Here is a 25,047-nt window from a genome sequence, read left to right as displayed (position 1 = left end):
CTTCTACAAATTGGCAATCAAACACTTACAAGAGTTATTTGCAGGGGGTTTGCACATGGGAACCAAGCTTAAGATTTCTGAAATATACTGGAAGCTATCCGACATGAATACACCGCCAGTACCGGTGCCACGCAGTTGGCTGAGACTAGATGTGACTCAGATGTTGGACAACCTACACCATCATATAGGTTATGAGTCACGGAAGGACCTGGCATGGAGAATAATACACGGACACCTGCCAGTGGAGAAGAACAAAGCCAAATTTCGAGGGCACACGAATGTTGAGTGTTTTTTTCTGTAAGGCGTGTGAAACAGTGGAACATGCATTCTTCTCTTGTCCGGTTACTCAGCGCATCTGGCTTAGTGTACACAAAACAATGGGAATACCACGCTTGACCAGGGAACAAGGACTATTCTTACAGTTCCCGGCCCCCATTTCCAGAGCAACACGCATCCTGATATACCTCCTAAATGAAGGTAAATATCAGGCCTGGAAAATCAGGAAAAGAAAAGAAGGCGGCTCTGCACAGGAAGTGTCAAAATGCACCCTTCGAACGATGCATTGTGCAATAAGAAGATTTTTGCTATTAGAATTACGACAACTTGGTAAACAAAGATTCCTACAACTATGGTGTTTCCCCACACCTTTATGTCGGCTTATAGATGACAACATATATGTGCAGCTTAGATGGTAATGATGAGGCTAGGCTAGGGAAGCGTATGTACCAAACAGATTAGTTTAGTTATTAGAGGAAAGGGACCAAGCCAGCTGCAGGTGTTTGGTCTCTCTCCCAGATGAACAGCAGCCGAGCTTTGAAGGCTGCATGAAGCAACAGGAGTGTGGAAGAGGGGGATGACCCTGGAACCCATGTAGGGCAAGCCAACTCCAGGCGGTCGCCAACCAGGTGGTCACATGGACTGGGCCTTCCCCAGAGTGTGTCAGTGGGAGATTGAGCAGCCCAATCGGGTTGAGGTGAAAGATATGAGCGGACAAGGGTGTCTGTCCCTGTCTGCTCATTACAGGGAGTTTTTTTTTTTTTTTTTTTTCAGCGATACAGGCCGCTAGGAAATCCCAAAGCAGGATCCATATAGGATCCTTGAAGGTAGTTTCCATACAAATATCTGGAAACTGGAAAACATGTCTGGTCTAACCAGCAAGCCTACCCACCCACTGATGAAGGCCAAATAGCCAGAAATATGTAGGACTCCGATTGGGTAATAAATATCCCCGTCAGGGGGACACATTGGCCATTCGGGGCAAGGAGCTTTGAATTCAGGTGAATAACAACTAAAAAAATCCCTTTCATTCTTCGACGGCATGTTTTTTCCTCTCCTTCTCTTACTGTCACTTTCCTACCTCTTTTTTCTTTGCTCAGCCTAATAGGGATATTGAGGATAACGGACATCTTTATCCAATACCTTTTTCAAAACATGTCTGGGGAGCTTGGTGTTCACGGAGTTCCCGAGAATGGGTAACAACAGTCTTCTCTACTGGGGAAAGCGTTACCTATTCGAGGAGTTTGAGTGGTGTGAGTTGAAGGAGTTAGTCCCTTTCATTCTTCTACATGTTTCTTTTTCCTCTTCCACTCCTACTATTACTTTCCCTCTATCTTTTTTTCTTTCTAAGTCTAATAGGGACAAGTGGATAGTAGAGCTATTATCCCACACATATACAAATAGCCTTGAAACATGTCTGGGGAGCCTGATATTCAAGGAGTTTCCGAGAATAGGTAACAACAGTCTTCTCTACTGGGGAAGCGTTACCTATTCGAGGAATTTGAGTTTTTGAGTGGTGTGAGTTGAAGAGTTACTGTCCCTTTCATTCTTCGACATGTTTCTTTTCCTCTTCCACTACTACTATTACTTTCCCTCTACCTTTTTTGCTTTCTAAGTCTAATAGGTACAAGTGGATAGTAGAGCTATTATCCCACACATATACAAATAGTCTTGAAACGGTCGCTAGGGGAGCCAGATAATCACGGAGTTTCCGAGAATAGGTAACAACAGTCTTCTCTACTGGAGAAGCGTTGCCTATTCGAGGAATTTATGAGTTTTTGAGTGGTGTGAGTTGAAGGAGTTACTGTCCCTCTCATTCTTCTGAATCGTTTCGTTTCCTCTTCCCCTCCTACTATAACTTTCCCTCTACTTTTTGCTTTTCTAAGTCTAATAGGGACAAGTGGATAATCGAGTAGATATTCACATACATACATACAAACAGCTTCGAAACGATCGTCTGGGTGGTGGTGGTGGTGGTGGTGGTGGTACCGCTGAAAATAAATAACAGTAGCCTTCTCTACTAGACAAGCGTTATTTATTTGAAATAATTCAATAGTAGCTATCTTGTTGTGAAGGCAACCACATTATGAGATACAATTAAAACGATGCCTTCTACGCCACAATCGTAGCTCAAATATATGGGTTAACTATGGTGTATTTACACCGATATTATATAGTTAATTTTCTTGAATGCATGTTCTACCTCATCAGGAAGAATATCGGGTATGTCGTATGTGTTGCTAATTTCCGATCCATCTTCCCCATCATTCCCCTGCTCCTTGTATAATTCTCTATAGTAGTCTTCTGCTATTTGAATTATGCCTTCTCTGCTGTTTATAAGTACACCATCGCTATTCTTCAGTTTCAGTATCATTTATCTTTCTGTATTACTGCCCATGGCTGCTGATTTAAATCCTTTGTTTTCACTTAATGCTTGTTCTACTTTTCTTGTGTTAAATCTTATGTCCTCTCTGAGTCTCTTTCTAATGGCTTTGCATAACTCAGTATACTCAATTTTCTCCCGTCAGTGTTTTTCTTGCTTTTCATTTGTCGCCTTCGGTTCATCATGACAAGTGTTTCTTGACTAATTTTTTCTTCTTTGGATTTCTTTTTCCCTATAGGTTTCTTGGGCTTTATCACTTTCAGAAAGTTGTAATATTCCTTGTCGATATCTTGGTCCTGAGCAGTCTGCAGAAGCTCAAACTTGTTCTTAAGTTCCAGTACATACTGCTTTTTCTCCTCTTCTGTTATCTCAAAAACCTTTGTATTATTTACTCGAGTCAGTTTTTGCCTTTCCTTTCCTACATCTCTATCAAGTGTACATCTTTCCATTCCGTGATCAATTCCAACATTTACCTTATTCAGGACGGTAACATCATTCACGATATATCTTCTGTTAGTGAGGATGAAGTCGATTTCATTAGCATCAATAAAATTTCTCCTAAACCGGCTGGTTTATTTTAATAAGTTTTTCTGCTAATCCGTTTGGACTCTTCCATGTCCACTTTCTGTTTACCCTTTCCTTGAAAAAAGGGTTTCATTACTGACAATCCTTGAGATTCTGCAAATTTCACAAGTCTTTCACCTCTTTCATTTCTTTCACCAATTCCAATTCCAAAATTTCCTATAGTTCCCCTTTCTGCGCTGTTTTATCATTTTACAACCTTAGCTGAAGTCCCCCATAATAACAGTATAGTGGGTTTTCTGCTCATCTAGAAGACTCTCAATTTTGGTGTACATTTCTTCAACCTCTTCATCATCATGGCTCGATGTTGGTGCATAAATCATTATAACCTTTAGCTTGTACCTCTTAGAAATCTTGAGTATTATTCTTGACACCCTTGGTGATGTACTTTTGAATTCCAAAATGTTGTTTTTTAAATCTTTATGGACCAGAAACCCAACTCCAACTTCACTCCTTTCACTGTTTCCATTGGTGTACAGCAGATTTCCACTTGATAAACTTATAAGTGATTAATTTATTCTTCTTGTTTCAGCCAAACCGATAATATTCCAATTCACATTTTCTAATTCCTTTTTCAGCTCTAATATCCTGTCTTCACCGATGAGCGATCTTACGTTGTAACAGGCCAAGTTCAGTTTCCGTGCATGGCAGCCTGGTCGTACCCAGAGATTCTTAGCACCCTCTGCTTCCACTCTGATCCTCTCGCTGCCGTAAGAGGGGGAGTGAAAGCCGCTGGGGACAGAGCCATTTGTTTCGTCGTGCTGTCGTATGCTGGAGGGTTTGGTCTTTTCCTCTTCACGTTGACCAGGCGTCTTGAAGAGAACCACTCTACATGTTCGTTGCCACCTAAGTGACGTAACAGGGCTTACCATCGAGAAGACGTGCATGAGTGGATTTTAGGGAGGCAGGCCAATCGGACTTCTCCTAAATCTTCTGTAATAGAAAGATATTGGATCCATCAGTGTTTCCGACTGAGTGTCTGATAACACACAGAATACCTATTCCCTTCTAAGCCCCAACAAACCCATGCTGTGTCTTAACTATTACTGCAGTCTTGTTTAGATGATGACACACAATATCCCGTCTTGACTGCGTATTAAAAAAAAACAGTACACAGTACATGTGGAAATTTGATCGTCAATAACGACTGATGAAAATTTACCTTTCCGTTATTTTTCTAAATTAATAATTTTGCGCGCCTCTGTGACATTTTGAACTATTTTTTGTTGTTTAAAAAAATTTCACGAATACGGATTACAATGCAAAAAATTTTGCATTGAAATCGACACGATAAAAGGAGGAAAGGACATTAATATTTCAAGAGAATGTACTTATTAATGAATAAGTTAATATCTGTTGACTGGTTTATACACGTGTGTTGATATGCAACTTTGATAAACCGGTGCGTACCCTCGTGGGTAGCACAGTTAGTAGAATCGCCGTCCTCCCCACACCGGGTGGGGAGAACGGTGATTCTAATTATAATTTCAATCAATCAATCAATCAACAGTCGTTTGGATTTCAACTAATCACATACCTTATCCAGATAACTTATGCATCCAGTAAGTTTCTCACTACACTGACACTATAGACTAACACAATATGCCTGCCAAAATCACTAATAAGAGAGAGAGAGAGAGAGAGAGAGAGAGAGAGAGAGAGAGAGAGAGAGAGAGAGGTGGGGGGGGGGGAGTGTTAATCTGTGTCAGTGGGACAACATTTGGAAGGAAGGAACTTGTCGAACTTTAAGGAACTTTAAGAAATGGGGCAGATATGAGCAAACTTCCATGCAGTAGAGGAAGCACCAGTGGAATTAAGGGTGTAAAAAGGCAACACAAAACAAGAGAAATGCCACGAAAACCTAGAGAATTATTGGTATAAAGACTGCATGCTACTCAATGCATTTGGGTCTACTTGAACTGCTGAAGTGATGATGTAATTAAACATTTTGTCTCTTGTATATGAAGTGTTTTAAATCATGCCAAGTTCAATCACAATTTGAAACTGACTCCAAATAGATAAATATCTATGAAACAATACTTTTATATGATAGGGACGTAATCATGCTCTAGTGGGGGAACGAAGCCTTTGCTATATGAATGGGAAACTTCCGTAGATTCTACTACAACAAAAGTTTGGACCACGTGAAAAGAATTTTAATGGCTTTTATTCACGTAAGCATATTTGTGCATTCTAAATAAGATCAAATTCACCACAGACTAATCACTGTACATAAAAATTGAATGATAAATAAAACAAAATAAAAGCAATATTCACATATGAGTTAATGCAATCGCACCATTTTTATACATAGCATAAAAATGATGCCATTGCATTAACCCATAATTATAATTGTGGTGTTGCAACAGTAACGACCCAGTTTATGAAGTATAACTCCACAATGAGAGATGGCTGATGTGCGCAATAGTTTAGACTAAAAGAAATTTTTTGGCTAAAGTCTTAGACTACGAACGAGTTACTGACATATCGGTTAGTGCAATCGCATCCTTTTTATACGTAGTACACTACCAAGGTAGAGGAATTCGCATCGCTTTAATTATATCTCTCATATTGTGAATACCTTCAAAACGAGTTGACACGATATTGCACTACCTCGAATAAGTAGAAGACTGGAGACCAATGGAGAAGACTATTGTAACAATAGTCTTCTTAACTGGCGAAGCGTTACTTGATGATCATATAACGCAAAGGAGTTGTGTTATATTAAGCCGACGCCATTTCTTCGTACAACGCCTATAGTGGTCACAGGAGAGAGCAACCTAGCCCCTAGACAATAACGATTCTTATGTGTCATCTTTAGTGAGGAATCACGTTTCTATTTAGGGTCCAGTAACGGCCGTATGCAGGTGTGGAGACATGAGGCGGACCTCTGTCCGTGGCATTTCTCCAGACGCACATTAAATGTTATTAAATGATAACATTTAATGTTAACATTTAATAACCTTATTAAATGTTAAATTTGAAACAGATAAAATTTAAAAATTTTTAATTTCAAAAAACTGGGCTATTACTTTAATGTCACTGCAATACAAAGATATCTTTGCTTTGTAAACAGCTTAATTTATACTTTCCAAGAGATAATGGTTCTCACTTTTTTCTTTAAGTTCAGTTAATTAAACGAATTAATGAAGTAAACAACAGTAAATATGAGTGTATTGAGAAATTTGTTTGATATCGTCGCAAGTTTTAATTATCTTAGTGGGTTGGAATTAATTTAGTAAATTTTCCGGTGAATAGGTAATTTACGCCAAATCCTACTTTAGCGGAAAGGCCTAGCGTTGGCCTCGATTTAAACTACCGTATATTGCCTCTTGCAGTGAATAAAAATAACGGCCGGCCGTTCTCTTTAGAAAAGGAAACGTTTTCGCTTTAAATTAAAGAACTGTATATTTGCAAGTGTTCTCAGAAATCTGCTTAATGCCTTTCTACCTCTTGAAAAGCACTTAACGGCTACATCTACAGATAGGTGTGATTTTAAACTTTTCAGCGTTCCGAAATTTTCATTAAATTCTCCCTCGACAAAACAGAAAGAAAACCGCACGATAAGTCGATTACTCTATCTTCAAGGGCTTAGCACTTCAAAAGATCGCCTTGAAAACTATCGTAAAATATCTAACAGCCTAAACATAAGTCTGTTTGTAATGATAACGAAATTACAACACCTTACCAACAGTAAGTCCCAACAATAAATTATTTTGTTTATTTTTTCCTACTGAGTCATTTTTTATCATTTTGTAGTACAGTACTGTACTGGCATTCTACAAAGAACAATCTCTAGTCTATTAATTTAATGTTACAAATAAAAAATCTTGAAAATGGGTTTAACTGATCTCTGGTGGTTTGATGTCTTCTCCTGAGACAATTTTGTAATAAAATAAACCAAAAAAAAAAAAACCCCAGTAAATCCAAGAATTTTTACTAGATATATAAGCAAATTTTCATGTCGATGGACTGACTTATTTCTTTATAAATCATGAATTATTACTATTTGCTAATGCGCCTGAAATATAACGCAAATACATTAACTCGTTTTTCTTATTCAGGGCTCTGCACAGCTTCAGCTCATAACATACCTGGCCACTTGCTCAAATAAGAACATACTTCTCTCTTAGCTAATTACATGTATTTATCCATATATTATATAATTCTATTTAGATTAAGGTTTCTGCCCGAGAATTCCCGGGAAAAAATCTTAACTTTAAAGTTGCCGATTCCCGGAAAAAGCTAAAGCATTTCCCGAGAAATTGAGGGTTTTTTTTTTTTTTTTTTTTTGGTTTTTTTGTAATATACAGACTGCTACGTAGCTTATTTTAAAATGCTTAACTTTTATTTAAATATAGCTGCAAATAACCATTTTATTAGAATGGTGAGAGATTTTTAAGGATTTTAACACCGATAAAAATTGCTTTACATAAATTCAAGCTCATTTGTGGAAGGGTGGATATCCAAAAATCGCCGAAAATATATTAAATAGCTTAAAATCCGTGCGACTCGCACGGATTTTAAGTAATCATAACGCAAATCTACTAAGTAGCGAAGGTTTCGTAATTTGGAAAATCAAACTTCTATTTTAAGCAATAAGCTTTTAAAGGAGATTAAACAGCAGCTTTTTAAACGTAGAGATAAAAGTATTTAAGTGTCCCTTATTAGATATTTAAACAATTCAAATAGTTTAAATGAAATTATGCGATCTGAGAAATAGATAATGGAACGAATTTTCAAAGAAAAGTGTACTCAACAGAGAGTCTGAAAGAGAAAAATAATACGAACAAAGAAATGGAAAATTCGGAACCCAGGGAATTAGAAGCGGATCTAAAAACATAGTTAACAAGAGATATATATCCATTTCAACAGTAAAAGCAGAGCCAATCCAATCGAATAAGTAAGTGAGATGAATTTATATGAAGCGATATGTATACTGACACCGAATCTAAAATATTTTATTAGATGCACTATTAGAGCTACTTCAACCGAAAATGAATGAAAGTTTTCTACTTCAGGCTTATTTGTAACTAAGCAAAGATCCAGGCTTTTCGACCAAGCAATTAATGCACTATGTTTTTTAAAATTTCATTTTTAAATAATTGTAAATGTTAAATGCTAATATTAGTTTTCCTTATTATTTGTTTTGTTTCCATATCAGTGTTAACGTAGTATTTCTTTTATGCTAATCTCAAAATTAGTGTTTTCGAATTAATGTATAAAATAATGTTAACTATCTATAGCTAACATTATTTTATACATAATGTTAACAATGTTATGTATCAATATAATAAAATTTTCTGTTGACATTCATCAAACTATGAGTCGCATTTTTTAATATCTAATTCTCCTTAAATTTTAGTTTTATACTTATACACCACATTTTGCAGTTCATTAGTATAGTATTTTATGATTAGAATAAGGACAAAAATTCTTATCAAAAAGATAGCAAATATTTAATAAATAACATAAAAGTTTCCGAAATTCACGAGAATTCTCGGAAACCGCAATTTCCAGTTCACGAAGATTAAAAAATGTCGGGAATTTAGAAACCCTAATTTAGATTAATGCTTTATGACATGAATTCATACTATAATATAATGTGTGTTTTTTTACTTTAGTAATGTTAATAAAATTCAGAAAAAATGCAACAATTTTTGGGAGCTGAAGCACTCATCGCCTACGTCAGATAGAGGAAAAGGAGACAGAATTCGTCTAGAACAAAAACATCACCAGTGGTGGCAGTCTTTGGTCTGTAAGCAAACAACCGCAAGTTGCCGTGCACTTCGCTGGCAACTTTTTTCAGTAGCCTTATATTTACATGTTTATATACTAGATTTTATATTTATTAAAGAGGTTGGGAAAGCTAAAGCAAATTATGAGAAGTCCTTAGCTCAGAATGCAAAGAAGAGTAACAGAAATGTGTTGCTTATGTTAACACTAGAAAGAAAGGTGAACAACATTGGCCCACTAATGATAACGACATGAACGATATAACTACTACTGTTTACTGCCAAAACTAAATAAATATTTTGCATTTACTCGTGAAGAAGCTTTTAGTGGATGGGAATACCAGATGTATACCAGGTTATAATTAGGAGCTAGGCCTGACGTAGCCGAGGTCAGGGGCGCGAGTGCAGTATCACGCGATGTTTGAGTGGACCGGGGTTCAAACCCCTAACTACTAAATATGATTAACGTTTGTATTGATGATTTATTGTAAACTCTGGTGCCCGTGCCGGAGTATAAACAAGAGCATTTTTTTGATGATTTTGAGAAAGTGAAAGAGAAACTGCTGAAGCTAAAAATAAATAGAGCAGGAGCAGATGGAATCGATCCAGTTATATTTAAAGGAAACAGCAAAACAAGTAAGCGAATCCTTGGTCATAAACATGAGAGCATCCTTAGATTCAGTAAGGTTCCTATAGATTTGACGTGTGCAAATTCACAAACGGGGATCAAAGGGTGAAGTGAGCAATTATAATCCGTAAGCTTGACATCTGTTCTAGGGAAATAATGGAGTCAGTAGTGAAAGATGTATTGAAGCTCATCTTAACAGGTATGGAATTATACGGAAATCGCAACATTGGATTATTAAGGGGAGGATTCTGTCTGATCAACCTCATTAGCTATTATGCCGCAGTAGCAAAGAAACTGAATGTAAATAATAATTTTGACATCATATCCAGAGAAATAATGAAGAAATATTGCAGGATTACCTTAACAGGAATGGAATTATACGGAAATCACAACATGCGGTTGTTAAGTGGGGGGGGGAATTATATCTGGCCAATCTCATTAGCAAAAGAACTAGATGCAAATAATAATTCTGACATCATATACATATATTTTAGAAGAGCTTCAAAGTTTTCAGTAAAGTTCCAGATGAAAGATAGGTGGAATATCAACGGGATATACCTGCATGGTTAACAGTTGATGACATTGCAGAGTAGCTGTCATTTTTTAAAGACACAAAAGGTTGATACTGTTGGACATGTTGAAACTAAGGATATTAAGAATAGAAAGTTTAAGGACTTACTTACCAAGTATACGGCAACGTTGGGAAAAAGTTGCGAGTTAGGATTAAATTTGAGAGTGTCTACAATTCCGCCCAGACACGATAGGACTGAGTACATGATAGAGCTTTGTCAATCAATTCGGCCCTCGAGACAATGTGCAAAGCTCATGGAGTAGAATTTATCAGCGTAGTCTATGTGAGCCTCTTTTTACAGGAATGGGATACGCTTAAACAGAAGGGGGTATAAGAATATTTTGCTGATGGTATGAAGGAAATGTTAGATGTATCGGAAAACAACTGGATTGCTGTGATATACAAAATAATAAATATTAAGAGCAGCCGCAGATGAAAGTAATTCTACTTTCATCTGCGGTTCAAAGTGGTTCTACTGGGTCATGCAACAGGCTGGAAGGCAAGGCCTGTTAGGGATCCTCGTGGGACAAGAAAATACATGTGCTGTGTTTTTTACTACGGTGACAAACAGGTGCCTATATACAGTACTTGTGTGTACACTAACTTAATTTACTTAGGAGAATAGCAAATAAATGTGATGAATTTGAAGTACGGTTAGGCCAACAAACGCAGATATAGTAGGGTTTTCGAAGAGATGGAGCCACTCAGATATAAGTAATGCGAAATATGAATATGGAAGTACAGAGAGGACATTTTTTTTTCATTTAAAATTATTTTATTAAAGTCACCCAGAATTCCTTCTATATACCCGTAAATGTATTGTCTGTAAATTGTAGGTTTTCTAGTCGATTTGCCTGTTTTGCTGGACGAAAATACCCCGTTTCTGGAGGGGGAAAACCTTGCTATCTACGCCTGAGACAGACTAACTCAGCTATGGAGTGAAAAAACCCATTACGTTCCTCACGTCATCGACGAGATTCGAACCCAGACCTTTCCACCCGGTGTGGGGAGGACGGTGACGATATCACTGTGCTACCGAGCAGACACTACAGACAGGACAGGAAGTACTTAAAGTTTAAAGCACTTAAAATTTAAGGTAGTGCACCCAGTTGAACGGCCTCCTTAGCCGAGTGGTCAGGAGAGGGAGTGCAGTAGCACATGCTCTTTGAGTAGACCGGGATTCAAGCCCCTGACTGCTGAATACGGCTCCCTCCCTCCCCACCAGGGAGCAACAAAATGACTTATGGAATGCAAATATCAAAGCTCCCGGACCTGATCGACAGTTTTGTCGAGTTTCACTCGACTTTGAGAATGACATTTATATAAACTGTTGTCCTATACTAAGAAGATCAATTTAGGAGGTACAATTCAGTCAATTATTTTTCGACAAGTATAATTTGATATAATAATTGATAAGAGATAAGTTACCCCCAGAGATAGTTGAGGTTGAGTTAGACTGGGAAAATTCAAAGGTGAGATGGATAGCAGTGACCTATGTGAGGAGGGAAACACAAAAGTTATTTTCTTTTAATTTTTATAGATTTTTTTATTTTTATTGCCGGTATTTATTTTTATATATTGTGTTTTAGTTGTTTATTTTATTTTTTATTTATTATTTATTTTTTTATTTATTTATTATGATTTTTTTTTTTTTAGTTCAATGCATTTGGCTTTTTTGAACTGTAAGATCTGAAAATCTTACAAGAATAAAATATTTTTTTAAACTTTGGAAGTTAGTTTTCCTTTGATTCTTGCCGTTAATAGGATAAATGGGTAATATATGCAGTTTCAGAAATAAGAATTATTCTGGTAAGAGGTATAAAAATTAAAAGGGTAGTAGGATTGAAAACAGTGCCATTAGCTTTACATCCGTTAAAACTGGGAACTGACGGAGAATACTATGACAAACCCAGCAGGGGGTCCGGCGCTACAAAAACAACTTAACGTTTATGAGGGGTCACACACCGGAAACGTATTCTGAACAACACACACTAGTTTCTAAAAATAGACGCTATGGTATCCAGTGTCACGTTTTGTGGTTTTTTTTGAGTGCAATAGAGACAAGCTGTTATGAGACAGGAAGAGTTGTTTTGGAGTATTCGGCCGACATCAAAGAACACAACGGATGTCAACAGGTTGTAAAGAAAGGGGTATAGAGAATCACGTGCTACGGGGCAGGCTGAACTAGGCCTTCCAACAAATGAAAAGAGAAAAAAATGAAAAAGAAAGAGTGATTGGAAGAAAACACTGTGGGGAGGCGTGGAAAACTCAGGGAGAAAATTGTGGATGGATACGGACACAAGGGGAGGGAAAAAGGAAGAGAAGGAGAGGGGAGAATTTTTTGAGCGGTGCTAGTGAAAGAGTGAGTCGGGAAGAGTTTCTTGAAAGATGATTAAGAAATAGCCGACGAAAAAAAGTTGAAGTGGGGTTATCAGTAATGTAGTGAGTGAGAAATTAGGAGATGAACTGGAAAGGGGTAGTAAAAGGAAGTTCTGCAAACAGTGAGAATGAGAGAAGAAGATTCCCTTAGAACACCCAGTCCACCGAGGAAGGCGATAATATCCTGATATAGTCTTGAAAGGCAAAGTAACAACCCTGGAACAGAAGGTAGCCGTCCTGACAGGAAAAGTAGCAGATCCTGAAAGCGGAGTAGCAGTTGCGAATGCCGTATGATAATGCCCTGGAAGCTGTAAGATATTGCCCTGGATAGCAGAAGATAGCAGCTCTGGATAAGGATAGGATAGAAGGCCCTTATGAAGACACCTGATCACAGAAATTAAGTAAGTGAAAGTTAATTTGAGAATACTGTAAGTTAACTGCTAGAGAAAGGACTGTAGTGCGATAATTGGGGAATTTAATGATAAAGATAAGATTAGATGGGTGAACCAAATAGGAGTAAATTCTACTCTAAGGCAATTATGGTTGGTTTAGGCAGTAATTTGGAATAAGGAGGATAGTAATGTAGATGAGAAAGTTAACGGAAGGAATTGTAGTAAAAATAGAAATATTAAATGTGTGGAGATAAAATTTATGTATATTGCCAACCCTTAAAGGTGTGTTTGAATGTGACATTGTATTTTGGTGATCAAGTTCTGTAACTGACAATGGTTAAAGAAATATATAAGAAAGAGGAATAGGGAATTAAAGAATAAATTGGTAGTTATGATGATACATAAAAGTAATATGATCAATGATATATTTAACCTCTAATGATAAAAAATGTTATTGACACCTATGAGGTATGATTTGATTGTGTTGTAATAGGAGCAGAAATAAGGTGAGCATATAAAGAGTGTAACTATTTAACCTGTGTATGCGTAATGAGAAAGGTGAGATAAAAAAAAAAACAGTCTGTAAAGGAGCCTGTTAGATAGGAAGAGACTGGATATGTTGTAAGTACCTTGGTGTTGAAACAGTGAAATTCTATTCTTAATGAGATTTGTTATGATTTAACTGTAAGTATGCATAATAAACTAGTTTTTATGTATAACATTTGTGTAATTATTTGTTGTACTGGACACAAGCCCATCCGAGGGGAATAATATACATCTAGAAGTTCCCCCCCCCCAAAACCTGAAGTCTTCTGTGAAGTTGAATAGTCAGATGCGCAAGTGGGGAGATATTATAAAGGGGAGTTGTTTAAATAGTGGAATAAATTAAAATAATATAAATAATATATATATACACAACATTTAACCCCCCCCCCCACAGAACTATATGGCTCATACACTAATATTAAAATACTGAACTTGATACGTACGATATTGTAACAGCAAAATGACCATCACCGTAATAAGAAATTACATGAAAGAAAAAACTGAACGCAGAAAAATATACGAGTAATTCACTTTAAAAAAAAATAACGATTCAATTTCTTCCAATCAAAGAGAAGTGATTCAACGAGCTTTTAAAATACGATGTAAACATTTGTGAAACATATTCAAGACCAATTCAACTTTAAAATAAACCTCCGGATATTGACCAAACATGACCTTTCCTGTGACAAACCAACTCCTACGAGAAGATGGTCAATATTATTGAACCATGTGCGATGTTTGTGGAGGGGGAAATTGCTCGTCTGGTTAAGCATAAGGCACGAGAGAAGCATGATTTTAAGAGAAATATCGACTTATACAAAAGTTGTAAAAGGCCAATCTCAAGCACATAAGAAAGCCATTTTCGTTTTATTTCTATAGAAGACAAATTATCTGAAAACATTGAATAACCGAAGAAGACAGAAACAAAAATAATCATTGAAAATAGAGTACTGTACTCGGGTGTTTATAATAGCAAGTAAGTCATCTAGATTTAGGTCTTTAAAAAAAAAATAAATGAAATAAATTTTCCTGTATAATTCAGATGATTGAGACCAGAAGAGTTTATAACTTCCTTGTAACTTTACTATTGCAGATTTATCAGCAGAGCGGACAATGGACTCTGTACCTCTTGTAGCAGCGTACGGACTCAATCTCGCAGTACGGTGATTGTGTACACGTACATTACCACACATTACCACAGGGCTTTATGCCAAGGCGACTTTTCATCGCAAACACAGACATTATTTTTAAGAACACTGCAAAAAACCTTTTCTCATGTTAATTTTTTTTAAATTCATAACTAAAATTCCTAGACATTGTTAATATCTATATAAAATCTGCTATGTACATATACTCGATTATTTTATGTCATTTCCTCTGTATTTTTACCTGCCCCTAGCCATGTGCTGTGATGGGCTTGCTGTATTTGCAATAAATTAATATTTATTTTTTTATTTATTAAAATCTCTAGACAAGGACAACTGAGAAGGAGCTTTTCAGTTGGTTATTACTAAAAATCACACTGACGTGATTGATAACTAGAAATATCACTTGAACTCTTCTAATGTAGATTTCTAACTCTTAAGAATGCGACTGTGCTGATTGAAAACAAGGAAGGAAGAAGCGACTTGCTTGAGCTAAAACGCGTGTTTCATGGACAAAAGAGCAATGGGACACCGTCATCTTTTCTGATGAATCGGAATTCAAACTGCATTTTTTTTTCTTTATTAACAAAACAACAACAAGCGGCCCCTAGCCAGAAACTGGAAAATCCGCTATGTACATACATAGATATATATATACAATGATATATATATGATACATATTATGATACAATATACAATGATATATATAATGATACATACAATGATATATACATATAATCGTGTTAATTGCAATGTTATAGGTGCAATGAACATGTTACATGTTCACACAGCAAATCACATCACGCAACTAATCAGAAGTATTAATTGTGGTACAGGAACCAGAAGACAGCAGTCTTTTTCTGTCCTAGGAAGAACGAAAACCGCACCCACTGAAGGTAGTGCTATACCAATGGGTGTTAGCTAATTCTGTGTCCACAGCTGCCCAAACTGGGGTACCAGCTTAAAAAAAAAAAAGTAGATGGCAGGTGATATCAGTTTTAAGAAATATCGATAGACATTGCAGGTGTTGGATTGGTTCCTTGTTGTTGATATTTTGATAAACTTGAGAAGTGTTGCTTTCTTTTGGTGAAAACAGCAGAGCAGAATTGTTGTAGAGCTGAGAACGATTGAGAATTTTCAGTCAGCGCCACTTCATTTCCTTCAGAGAAGTTGCTGACAGCAGCTTGTAGTGTAGATCTGTCATCGTGGTACACACTGCAGCGATACAGAATGTGCGTCCACGTTTCCTCAGCACCACACAATCAGAGATTGGTGTCAGACAAGCCAAATTGAAATAGTTTGGAGTTGATGGAGCCGTGCCCAGTAAGTACATACGATGTTGTTAGGCTGGGAGAAAACCATTGGCGGACGTTCTTGTTGAGAAGGAAGGTGACTACGGGAACAAAAGAGCAGGTGAACAAAAGTCCCCAGACCAGTAGTACTGGAATCCCATCGTGATTGCCACACACTGATAAGTTCATTCCAGATTCTCCGTTTCTCGTCTTTAATGTTAGCAGTTAAGTTGCATGAGATGCCGAGAATCTCGCCGGGAACTCCCTGCTTTAGACGAAGCATAGTCATTTGAAGATTACATGCAGGTCTAGCGGTAAGACTCCAGCAAGGACCTGCAGGTTCGGAGCATGGCAAGCAGCATAATCCGTTGAATGGAGATGAGCTTGGAACGGAGTTTAACATTGACGGCTCTATGAAACCAGACTCCCGAAGCATATGTTGTTATTAGTACGAATACTGCTGTTTAATATAGTAAGATGGTCTTCCTATTTAGCCCCAGTCCAATTTGGAAATTAGGATAACTGCTGCAGTGAACTTCTTAATCTTCGAGGCGAGGTGATTAATATGAGAGGAGAAGGTTAACCTGTCATCTAAAATTACGCCAAGATGTTTTAATTCAGGAATAAAAGGGATTTGCTTTCCGTCTATCTTTATATTTGGAGGTCTTCTGTAATCTAACTTGTCCTTAAAAACCATCAGTTTTGTTTTTGTGGCAGATATTCGCAGTTTATGTATACTTGACCACTTGATTAGCTCAGAAAGAGTTATATTGGTTGATTGATCTAGTTGAAGACGCAATCGACCTGGAATTAGAAGAACCAAATCATCGGCGTAGGCGAAGGCAGAGATATTGTCAGGTTTTTGCGTGAGCCAGCTGTCCAAAACTATGTTCCAGAAGAGGGGTCCCAGAACTGATCCCTGGGGGCATCCTCTTGAGATGGTTCTTGAGAGAGAGACTGCTGTTTGGAGATTACTTGGATGAGTCTATTTTGGAAGTAGCTTCTAATAACTTGAAACAGTTGCTGAGAGCACTTGACTTTGGTAAGACAATTGAGAGCGCTCTCCCACCAGAGGGAATCGAAAGCTCCCTCGAAGTCAATGAATATGGCCATTTCATATTTAGTCCTCGAAGCTGATATGTGGTTAACTTATGAGACCAAGGCGTCTTCACAGTAGTTTCCCTTCTTGAAGCCAAATTGGGATGGAGACATTAAGTTTTGACCTTCAATTAAATCTGCTACTCTGGGTGCTAACAATCTTTCAAATAGTTTGCCAAGGTTTGCCAAAAGAGAGATGGGTCTGTATGCTTTGGGATCTGATTTATTTTTGTCCGGCTTGTGAATAATTTTGATCAGAGCTACCTTCCAGAGATTAGGACATATCCCCTCAGTAAGACATTTGTTGTTGTACATAGAAGTATTTCTGGAAAGATTTCGGCAAATTTGATAATTACAGCAGTTTCCATAAGATCTAAACCCGGACAATTATGGATATTTATTTTGCTTAGGGCCAGCTTTAGCTCGGGAAGAGTGAAGAGATCCGTTTCATATGAGGAGTGGTAGGTTGAGTTGCTGTTTCTGATAGATATTTGTTCTGGAGTTTCTGTGGAGATCGTCCAGGGGAAGCAAGCGATCCAGGATGGCGTTAACTGAGTCATTCCAGTTAGTGGTTCTGTGTTTTTGTTCACTACAAGTATCAAACAAGTATCACTTCGTGAGAGTGATACTAGTTTTGACCGCGTGGAAAGACTGCCTGGGTATGTGATTGAAAACAAGAGGTATGTTTTCCAAATGTAAGCTCGTTGCAATTAAACTGACACCACCCGAGCCTTCTCTCATTTTTCTCAAAGAACGTTCGCCGTCAAATAGTGTTTCAGTAGATATGAAAAAATAATAAGTAATAAACTAACACTTCATTGGATGCACGAATTTCTTCAACTGAAACTGCTACGAAAATAAATCATGACCATCACCGTAATAAGAAATTACGGTGATGGTCATGGATTAATGATTGAGGATGATAATCTGTAACTAACAATAATTTTCAAATACAAATCCTAAACTACAGTATCTTCAATTAAGCCAAAGATTAGGTGACTGAAGAAAAAGGGAGAAATACTTCTCTGAAAAATAAGAAAATTACTAGTTCAAACTGTTTGCCTTCTCTTGATAAGAGAATCATACGTGTCAGAATATTTGCACAGGTTTACTGCCTTTATTTTTTCATTGTTCCTTACAGATTTGTTTCTGTCAGATTTAAAGTCTTTTGTAGCGAAATTGTTTGCTCTCCCATTACTCGGTTCCATATCACAGCAATAAACCGCAAAACAGTGTTATAGGGCTGCATAGTTCTCGCCATCTGTCACCAAATGTGACAGCAAATTGTTTCCAAACAATAAAACCCAGCCACCGTCATCTGTTTGTAGCTTTTTGGGACTTCATTTTTTTTTTTTTTTTTTTTGTTTTGATTTGGTAGTTGTTGGCGCATCGGCTTCTGTGACCATATTGCACCTCCCAAGGTTTTTTGCAGTACTTTAATCCAAGCCCGAGGCGAGAATCGGACCCGCGACCTTTGGGTTGCCAGGCAGGTACTTTACCCACTCGGCTAGCCCGGTCGGCTGGGACTTCATACAACAAAATAACGTTCTCAATGGCATGCTAAAGATAATGTTACCGTCTTTATATGTTTAAGATATAGCCACTAACAAAACATTGCTATAACACAAAGGCCTTCAATTAACTACATTAATGGCCATTTAATGACCTATCCAACACCAGATGGCAATAATCATCTACAAAGCTTCATTTAGAAATAATTCGTGGATTTATGATTTAAACATGCGCAAGTTTTAGAATTACATAAAACATACAATGTCCGATTATTAAACAACAACTCGCCCGTTTCAACACAATTTTTGCATTTTTGGGGAAAAAACACACATTTCATTTTTTATAAACAAAAAACTTTAAGCACAGAAATTCATATTCTTAGATTTATGACTAAAGAAAATATGGATTGCAGCAAAAAAAAAAAAAAAATCAGGCACTACTAACGAACTAAATAATAGCAATCATTGCTGTTACTACTGAACTTGAAATCTGTTTTAAACACAACTGTATGTAGCATTTCAAATGGAAGATGTTACTGTAGCACCAACCCAAAGATTTCAACGGTTTCATTGAACTGACTTGTTAAATGAAGCTATGTTCAATCCCTAGCCTATAATATGTTTCCTTACAGCTAAGTAATTAGAGTAAACCATATGCACGTTTATTAGCAGAGTGGCACATGATTAATGTCAACACTGTCAAGTGCGGTGACCAAGAAGACGTTATAATCACTTTAATACATTACATCATAGGCACTTTATAAAACAGAAAAGTTAATGATGATGTATATATGCTCTTTGTCGTTTATTAATATCGTAAATCGTCCATGAAACTAATGTGCAGTTTCTCATCTCCTCCCAATGTCTAAATTAGATAAATGCCCTTGAACAGATGGGTACTAATACAACGTTAACCCGCACACACCTAATTTATATTTTCATATTTCCCTTGGTAAAGCTATTTGCCATAAATGTATCTGATTCAAATTCAAGAATGCCCTGTTAAGTTAAATAAATTACTTAACTAAACGAAGATAAAGTTTTCTAAAGAAAATATTAATCTACAACTAAACTGCTAAATTGGATAGGAGTGTTCATAATATTATCGAGTAAAGTGTATATTTATTAATCTTGACACTTTTCAATTGCTTTCATTAGTTCATACTAAATGAGAGCTATCTTAATAAGTACTCGCATTTCACACAGTACTGTCAACTAAAGGCAAGTAAAATGCACTTAGTTGACAATATATTAAGAACACCGCAATATATACAGGACAAATGAACAAAAGTGAAGTACACGATGACTTTAGTCCACCCACCAATTCTGTACACAGCTGATATCGAGCATCAACTTCAGGTGCGTATCCTACCACCATAAAACCCACCTTCACAGCAGAATTCTTGCCCTGCAAATGGGCCAACTACGAACAAAGTATCCAGCCACAAGTCTGAACAACTGCTATGGGTCAAACTCCGTCCACAGAAAAACTTCCTCAACCAATTCAGATAAGAAGGCTTACCATCACACAAACTGTTCATCGACCTATTACTGCAACCTCGTTCTGAAACTCCTACAAGCTAGAGGATCCCAACCGCTCCTCTCAGAGTCGCTTTCGCCTTTCTGACCGATTTCTCACACAACAAATGCTCCACAGTGTGCAAGCACTCGTCATAAAATTTTTCAATGGCCGAAACTACAGAAAGCATTCTGCACCAACATTTCCTGACTCCAGGCCTCCCCTCGGGCTGATTCTTTCAGCTGATTGAAATCCGCTCCGTTGCTTAGTACCAATACCCGGACTGAGTTTTTCTACAGAAGTCCAAGGAAAATGTATCCAAAACTCGTTCCTTAGATTCATTCTCATGAAAATTTTCCACAAGACTCACCACTACAATTACGAGGAGGGGGAGTAAATAAAGATTTGTATTCAAACAAAACTACTTACGATAGAAAGATGATTTTTTTTTTTTTTTTTTTTGATACCTTGAAATCTCTATAGTAACCACAAGTATTTGGGTTTCGATCTAACAATTCGTATTTTTAGTTTTATTTTTTTTTTCTTTAAGGCACTGAATGAAGTGAAGTGTCATAATGGAAATGGAATACAGGTCACTGATTCGGTTCCTCTTTCTGAAAAGGAAAAGACCCGAAACAATCCACGAAGAAATGGTCGCTGTTTATGGAGAAGACCCCATATGTTGTTCCGCCTTGGTATAAACAATTTAAATGTGGAAGAACCTCAGTGCATGATGAAGAAATTCCAGGATGCCCAGCAACTGCTCTAACAAAAGAGAGCTTTGTAAAAATTGAGGCATTAATCCAGGATAATACGTTGGCATTCAAGGTGAGCGGACGCGCTTAGACAGGGCTCCTCAGTTAAGTGGTTTACTTTTGGATAGTGCTTTTAAATATTTGATTTATTTAGATATTGTTGGATTATTTTGTTATAGGTTTTCCTGTAACTGTTTGATTTTAATAATATTATAGATATAATTTTTTCAAGTTACTTTCATTGATATTTATTTAATTTTATAATGGTAGTTACGAGATCTGCCTTAAACACGTCACAGGGTATCGTGACTCCCACGGAAATAGCAGATGGCGATTTACAGGTGAGTCATGATTTAATCCGTTGTGGAACCTGTGGAATGTTTTCCAAGGTCGACCTGGTGACTAATCCTACCTCACCTGGGGATTCTTTTCTTTGCGATCCAGGTAAGGAGTGCACCGATTTTAAATTACAATTTGGTGCACTGATGGAACAATTTGAGTCCCTGAAAACACGAGTGCTTGCCCTCGAAAATAATGCATCTGGGAGCTCGTCAGGGACCCAAGACTCCAGCAATCTACCAAGTGATGCACACCCGATTCGAGCCTCAAAACAGAAAAACCAAGTGCAAACTACACTGGTTAAAAAGGACATTGTTTTATTAGGAGACTCCATTGTCAGGGAAACGGGGAATATTTTTTGTAATAAAGATAGGTGGAGCAGAACCAGGGTATGCCTCCCGAGAGCAACTATTGATGATGTCACCAACAGATTGTCTGATTTTAAGGGGGGTAAAGAAAATATTATTATTCATGTGGGGACAAATGATATTAAACGTATCATTTGTCCCCACATGAATACAGGACCATGTTGAGGAAATGTCGCGAGCTAGGCCATAATGTCTATGAGTCTGCAATTCTGCCCAGACACGATAGGAGGGATTAACTCAAGACTTGAAGGAATCTGCAAAGCTTTAGGGGATAAATTTCTATCAGCATAGCCCACACTTGTAGGTAGAAGGAATTTGTTTTGTAGAGACGGGATACACTTAAACAAAGGTGGTGCAAAAGTTTTTGCCAGTATTATTGAGGATACCTTAAAGGTTCAGGGAAACTGCTAGTTAGGGGGGATGTGGGTAATACTGATACGCGTTTATCTGATAATACTAGTCAATGTAACTCTTGCACATACCTTAAGAGTTCTTATCTATTACCCCAACTGGACGTATTATCTAGATGTTCTGGGGGCAAAGACGTTTCACGTGAGCGGGTAGCTAATATCAGGGAAGAGAGCCTAAAAAACTTCAAGGGTTGTTAAATATACAAGAACAGTAAATCTTAATTGTTTATACAGTAACGTTAGAAGTGTCGTCAATAAAATGAGCGAATTCGAACTGTTGGTTAAAACAAGTAACGCGGACATAATAGGGCTTACAGAGACTTGGTGCCACCTGAAAATTGGGGATGATGAGTTTCAGTACGGCTTGTATAATGTATTTAGGAAGGATAGGTTAGATAGAAGGGGTGGTGGGGTAATGCTTCTTATCAGAAGCAGCTTGAGTGCGACGATAGCTTTCCCGGATTCAGACATTTCACATGCTAGTATAGAGTCTGTATGGTGTGAGATAGTTGGAAACAAAGGTATAATGCGAGTAGGAGTAATCTACAGACCAGGTGATTGTGAAGATTATGACAAAAGCCTCTACATGCAAATGGAATGGGCAAGTAAGCGTCAATGCCTTATTATGGGTGATTTCAATTTGCCTCTAATTGATTGGAGTAAATGGGAAGGAAACTCGACATGGGGAACAAAATTTTTAAATCAACTAGATGACTGTTATTTGTATCAACATGTCAGGGAAAGTACTAGAGAAAAGAATATCCTAGACCTCATCATCACACATGAATCAGATGACATAACAGGGCTGACAGTAGAGGAACCAGTAGCAGGAAGTGATCACGGAGCTCTACGGTGGATGATGACGAGAGAGGTAGCAGAAGTAAAAGGCAAAGGAATGGGTTTTAATTTCAGAAAAGGAAATTACGATGCCTTAAGGTACTACATGGCCTCTATTAACTGGGTAGATATCGCGCAGAGAATGAATACAATTGAATTGTAGTACGCTTTTAAAACATTAATCACAGATGCCTTGAATGCGTATATACCATTAAAAAAATACTCCACGAGAAGGGTTCCAATTAGGATGAATAGTGAAGTTGCCGCATTACTTGAGCAGAAAAAGGTGGCATGGAAAGGTTACAGTGCAATAAAAAGTACTGAAGCCTATAACAGCTACAAGGTGATGTGTAATAGAGCCACAGAAAAGGTTCGACAGGCAAAGGCAGTTTATGAGAAATCACTAGCAAACAGAGCAAAGAGGGGGGATAAAGAATTCTTCACATATATAACTGCCAAGAAGAGCAGGACCAACCAGATCGGACATTTACATAAGGGAAAGGGGATAGTAATAAATACACCAGCTGCCGTTGCAGATGAACTCAACAGTTATTTTGCATCGATATTTACAAATGAAAAGCCTTTTGTGGCAATGGGAAATTGTGGGAGCGAAGTTAAAAAATATGTAATTAATGATACTGAAATTTCGCAAGATAATTTAATGAAAAAACTTTCGAGCCTACAGACCAGTAAGGCTCCTGGAGTTGATGGAATATACCCTATAATCTTAAGAGAGGCGGCAAGCGAGTGCATTGAACCATTGAGGCTAATTATGCGAGCATCACTAGACTCTGGGGAGATTCCCTTGGATTGGAAAAGTGCAAAGGTATCTCCCATACATAAGGGTGGCTCTAAAAGTGAAGTTGGAAATTATCGACCTGTCAGTCTGACTTCAGTAGTAGGGAAAATCACGGAGGCAATGATCAAGGGTGGAATTCAGGATCATTTGGATCGAATTGAAATTCTCAAGGATACTCAGCACGGTTTTGTAAAGGGAAAAATCATGTTTAACAAATCTGGTAAGCTATTTCGAAAGGGTCACTCACGAGCTGGATTTAGGGAATAATTTCGACATTGTTTATTTAGATTTCAGCAAAGCTTTTGACTCAGTCCCACATGAGTGATTGCTTTATAAGCTGAAACAGGTTGGAATCACTGGGAAAATCCTTAGATGGATAGAAGGATGGCTTCAGAGCAGGAGGCAGAGGGTTGTGATAAATGGCTCTTCCTCAGATTGGGTTGATGTAAGAAGTGGGGTTCCCCAAGGATCAGTATTAGGACCACTGTTGTTTTTAATTTTCATAAACGACATTGATGAAGGGATAGAGGGCATGATGTTAAAATTGGTAGAGTAATGATCACTGTCAAGCTGAGCTTCTTCAGAGAGACCTAGATAGACTTCAGGAATGGTCAGAAAAATGGCAGCTGTGCTTTAATCCAACAAAGTGTAAGGTATTACACCTGGGAAACAGTAATCCCAAAAAAACATATTCACTTGGTGGAGTTCAACTAAACCCAGTACTGGAGGAAAGGGACTTGGGTATCACAATACGGTCAGACATGAAATTCTCTGAGCATTGTAAACAGGTTGCAAGGAAGGCCCATGGTGTCCTATCGATGATCTATCGAACTTTTGCAAATAGAGATAGGGACGTGATAATCCCATTATATAAGACTTATGTTAGACCACACTTGGAATACTGTGTTCAAGTATGGAAACCGCACATAAAGAAAGACATCGAGCTTCTTGAAAGGGTGCAAAGAAGGGTAACTCGCCTGGTGAGATCGGCAAAAAGGCGTCCTTATGAAGAAAGACTTCGAATATGTGGGTTGCAGAGTTTGGAAACTAGACACCTTAGAGGAGATTTGATTGAGGTGTTTAAGGCTCTGAGAGGCATCAGTAAAATGAATGAGGACAAAATTTTCAAGATTATAAATGATGCTAGAACTAGGGGACATAAATTCAAGTTACGGGGGGAAATGTTTAGATTGGACTGCAGGAAGTTTTATTTTAGCCAGCGAGTTATAAATTACTGGAATAAGTTGCCTTCGTAGGTGGCAGAGGCCGACAGTTTGGGGAAATTCAAAGGTCATCTGGATAGTACTTTCGGGTAAGGGAAGCGCATAGGATGATAGGTTTAATTTCCTTTTTTTATTATTAATTATTATTATTTAGTTATATATTTTATTTATTTATTTATTTTTTTTTTTTTTTGGCTGGTGCAGCATAAGCCATTGGCTTTCTTGCACCATGCGGCCGTTACTAATACTTCTCTGAGCA

Source organism: Mastigoproctus giganteus, chromosome 7 (assembly GCF_048544385.1).
Source record: "Mastigoproctus giganteus isolate SK-2022 chromosome 7, ASM4854438v1, whole genome shotgun sequence".
Lineage (NCBI taxonomy): Eukaryota > Metazoa > Arthropoda > Arachnida > Uropygi > Thelyphonidae > Mastigoproctus > Mastigoproctus giganteus.
This window is presented reverse-complemented; position numbering follows the sequence as displayed.